Consider the following 5,327-nt stretch of genomic DNA (forward strand, 5'->3'; position numbering starts at 1 on the left):
CAAAGAGCAGCCTGTTTGGTGTATAAAAAAAAAACACAAATTTGCATGTGCTCACGTAACGGTGGACTATCAATATTTTCCACAGTTTGGCCCAAACATATACTATTGTTATATGGGGCCAAAAATACCCGAAAAAAGGATTAATCAAGTCAAGTCAAGTCAATCTTTATTGCACAACATGGCTTACATGATAATGTATATGTCTTAAGTTCTATATCACTGTATAAGCTAGAGTGTACATCAGTTGGTTGAGTCCAATATTATATTATTTAACTAAAGCGTTGGATATATACTGGCCTATGTACAGGAAAGTTTCGTCGGAACATGACATGAGTACAGTAAAAGTATCTGAGATTGCAATTGTAATTCACTTCCACTTATCAAGACAGTTGACAAGTGGAATGGTAGTTATTTGCCATGGAGTGGAGATACAACTTACTTAGCTCGCTTCAGAATTCCAAATGTGCAGGAAGTAAGAGAAAAGGCAGAAGGGAACAGGGTTGCTGTAGCAGCCGGACAGGCTAAGCAGGGAATGTGGACAACCTGACGCTTTGGTATTTGATGTTAGGAGTGTTAGATCGTCCATAAAGGCTGTGATCCGTGGAAGTTGTTCCAAACCCTCGAGCGACACCCCAGGTCCCATCCGCTCTGCGCTCCTTCTAATCACCTCCATTAGCACAAACAAGACTGGTGATATAACACACCCTATCGGAATTCCTACTCCCAGTCTCTGCCACCTAGTTGTGTATTGTGTAGTTGAAAATACGATAATACCAAAAAGTCAATTTTTATAATAATAATGATGATGATGATGATAATAATAATAATAACAATGATAACAATAATAATTGCAGCCATTGCTGAAGTACGTGGACTGTTTACAAAATTTCTAACTACTACATCATAACAGCATAAGTCAGTAAAATATTAAGATAAAAATGGTGGGTTGGTGTCGAAATAGGTTTAAAACTTTACAAAGCAGGCTGTATCTCCACTACATGGCAAATAAGTACCATTCCACTTTTCAACTGTCTTGATATGTGGAAGTAAGTTACACGTGCATTATTATTTTCAAATAAGATATTTAAATATTAAGATATTCAAATAAGATACTTAAATTTGCTGTGCAAAATGTTACATAACAACACTTAAAGAAATTATTGTATTTGATAAGGGGGAATCAATCTATAAGTTGATAACTACTTTATTGTTGTGACCAGGGTGAAAAGTAGCAGTTGGTCAAAATATCTAGTCACGTTAATACTTAAATGCACATTTAATATATAATTATAAATAGAACATAGAACAGATAATGCCATAGATATTTTTATCTTGGCATGGACGTCGACTATTTGTATTAGGTCGGTAACATATTCCATGTTCTCGGCAAAATATGTAGGAGCTGACACAAACAAGCTAACCTGGAGTGCGTTTTACTTCAAGGCCGCGGGGAAAGAATCACGGCAATAAATAGGCAGACCGCCTCTGGCCATATTCCAAAGCCATTACAGGCAGATTGACTTCCTTCAGATGACTCTTGAAATGTCCCTGGCATACGTCCGCAAATTGTGGTATAATTGGCAGGTACGAGAGCCGATTATCGGCGGATTTAGAGAACACTTACGGCAGGAAATGACCAGTGATTTTCACTAAGACCACAGCAAGTAAATTTTATGGATGTCATCCTCAACAGATTCCATATCTAATGCGACAGGGCGAAAAAAAGGCGGGCCAAAAATATAAGATTATTTCATTTTCAAATTTTGACATCATAAACCTTGTTACACAGGAATTGAGACATATATTGTGCTATATGAGTTTATTGCCAACTATTACAACATGCATTTGTCACTAAAACTTTGAAAAATACGTTTTCTATTATTGTACAGGTTTAATGGGAACACCACATTTACACAGCCACCATCACATACAAAAGGAATGAAACACTTTACTGTAAAAGACAAAACAATAAGTCAGAGCCTTGTCTTGTCTCCTCAGCTCTCTTCATAGTTATCTACCATCCACATTCCGGCATGGCAACAGACATATTTGTCTATTTTCGGCATGTTGACCACTGGCAGGGGGCAACCGAATTTGTTTTTTTTTTAAATCAGACGAAAATTCATAAAAAAATTAATGCCAGCCCTGATGTCATCCAAAAAATTACTTGCTGTGACCTAATCGAGAAGTAACATCTTTTCCTGACAAATGATTCAGCGCTGTGTCCCCACAAAAGCTCAGCATATTTTTTTTTTCAAAATCAAGTCCATGCAATATGTTTTTTTTTTCCTTTACCATCGGAAGTTTGCAATTTGTTTGGTATAATGAGTATGATCATATATCATCATAAATTGTGCCGGAAGTATAGTATGATGTATGAAATATTAATGCATGTTTGAGATACGTGTCTGATCAGGAAATGGGCAGGTTTTATATCGTTGATATATCTAAAACAATTCATGTAAGGGATATCGAATAGCTCGTGCTTACATTTCAAACGTTTACTTATTTTCTTACCATCTGACGATCATTTTGTTTGTTTGTTTATTTATTTAACCAGGAAATACATGTCGCCTATTGGCGTTTTTCAAAGATTCGGGGGGGGGGGTAACCCCAACAAAACTACATGACATTATAATTATAACAAAAGATTTAAGATGAACTAACAAAGGTCAACTAAAAATAGATAAACTTATCGTGAACAAGACGAAATCGTAACTTACTCATCAACAATGAAATGAAATAAGGTAACATAGAAGTAATTATAATCGTTCAGATATCAAATCATAATGGTAGATAGTACATTGTTATTGCAATGTATTCTCCAAGAGGACATTTAAGCTCGTATGCTCGTACTATGTTCGGAAATAATTTGCTGTTTTGAAGCTTTGTTTTTTTCCTCTACAACATGAGCGTTGACGATACTTTACCTATACTTTACTTTCCTGAACTTCGTCTGACCTCAGAAGGGAAAATAAAATGGCAGAAATTATTACAGTCAGCTCATTTTCATGCCATGACTATCACGAGCACGCTGGGCTCCGTATATGCCATTATGATAAATGTGCAATTTTGCGACGGCTTTTATATATGGGTCAAATCGTAAAACCCAATATTACAAGAGTCATAACTTTTGTAGCCAAGTTTTCATTTGTATTTCAAATATAAAAACATAAAATGTTGCAATTCTTTTATGCACAGTGTAAACTTTTACGAGTTTGGCAGTGATATATTCCGACATAAACCTAAAGCCAGTGGTTTGGGCATGAGTTGGTCGGAGAACAGACGTCCCCAGGTGTATAGGTAACTATGAATAATGGAAGTGAACTATCGAAAAACGTTGACTTCAGCAATGGCAATATGGACTGTCTTGAATAGTGGAAGGGGCGCTGCGTCATAATAACAAAGTGCCCACGCGGAAGGATTCTAAATGAGAGAACGTTAAATTATGGACTCGCCCCCGAGGTGACCAAAGCTTTATCTTCCAGCTTCATGACTTTCGGATGCGAGACTTGCAGCGTGTACCGCACTCTATTATTCTTCCACCACCAAAATCAATATGCACTGGGCATATTGCCTGCCACACTCGAATGGCCGGTCATCTAGGAAGTTTACAGCAGTTCGTTTCAGGGGATCAATTGGAGCTGGAATGAAAAGATGCGACAGACCTGGCCCTGACCCAAAACGCACAATGAACCCAGGTCTTGTATAAGGCTTGTGATACGCAACGGGGCTGAAAAGAAGGGTTGGCCAGGAAAGGAAAGAAGATTTCAAGTGATTATCTCAGGATTATCTATGGTCGTTATATTGACTGACATTCTCACCTCCAATATTGGCAAATTCACATGTAATCCACTATACGATGTTTGTGTGCGCTGTACAAGAGGTAGACGTTTGCAGTTTGTACCACTATTAGTGATCCCAATGGTTAACTTAGAATAAGTCAAGAATTTCAGATTCATGGATGGCACCTTTGCAGTGGACCGCTACAAGTAAATCCGTATCAGTTTTGAATTTCATGAGTGGTCACGGCCAAACACGATGGCCAGTGAAGGAGAAGCCAAGAGTTCAAGCAGAGCCTAAAGTAACATCCTGGGGATGATATGCTTTACATAGTGGTGCATCATGGATGAGGATTGGTCATGGCATCGGGTGAAGATTACCAAACACTGCAGCAGCCAGGGGCAACATGGATAGTTCCAGGTCGAATCATTCTTGATATTTTTACATTTCGTGTGCAAAAGATGAGCTGATGCTACCACAGGCGAATGTTGATACTGGATAAGTTTCAGTTTCAGTTTATTTCCCACTTTAAAACAAAATGTAACAATACAAATACAAGAAAATATAAATGAAATGTAACAGTGCAGGGAGGCCGGAAGCATAAAATGCTTATGAGGAGGCCTCTCTTCATAACGTGATTAACAATTCAAATAAATCGGGAAAATAAGAAATAAATAGGTAACGGGTAAATGAAACAAAACAATAAAATACAATACGATACAATACTATCTACAATAAGGAAAAATAGTAATGAAAGTAGTAAACAAGGAAACATAAACAAAAATTAGGAATGTGTGGGTTATCTATGAAAGCTACTCTAATATGATTTTTGAAAATGGTGAAGGAGGGACTAAGTTGCTCTGGGAATCAATACGATGACAAGGAAAAAGAATTCAGATTGATGCTTCTAATAGCAGAATTTACAATATTGTCTTTTACTGTAAGTATGACGACATATTTGGTCTTACCTGAAATATGCATATCAAATCAACTTTATCGCTCAACAGCTGTAACTGGTACAATGTATTTCAGAGAATTACGGTAAATACATGAACTACAATAAAATACATTTCGAACAGAGTTAATCCATACTAACTGGTGGTAACAAGCATAAGCTTAGCCTGATCTCTTATTGTATAGAATGTTTTATTTGATTTTGTATAAGTTATTTTGTCTCTGCTGCTACCTTTCAGTTATTTAAATGGCTGATCAATTTGTTATATTTATCTTTTCTATCTATCTATATTTATCTGGAATTATGATCAGTTAGACATTATGTTCTATTCAGTTATTTAAGTTATTTATACCTTTGTTAATTTTTTGGCACCTTTGTTGATTACGTACAACTCTGGATTATGTTCAGATTATTTTGTGCTTTTTTTAGGTCGACCTCTGACCTCTCCTATTGATTTGAACTTACTTTATCATTTTGTAATCATCATTATGTACAAAGTATTGTTATCTATGTTTCATTTTATTGACCCCAGGAAGAATAGTGCTTTTAAGCACCAATGGGGATCGAAATAAACAAACAAACAAACTAA

This window comes from Branchiostoma belcheri, unplaced genomic scaffold (genome assembly GCF_001625305.1).
Source record: "Branchiostoma belcheri isolate BF01 breed outbred unplaced genomic scaffold, Haploidv18h27 scaffold101, whole genome shotgun sequence".
In the NCBI taxonomy this organism is placed as follows: domain Eukaryota; kingdom Metazoa; phylum Chordata; class Leptocardii; order Amphioxiformes; family Branchiostomatidae; genus Branchiostoma; species Branchiostoma belcheri.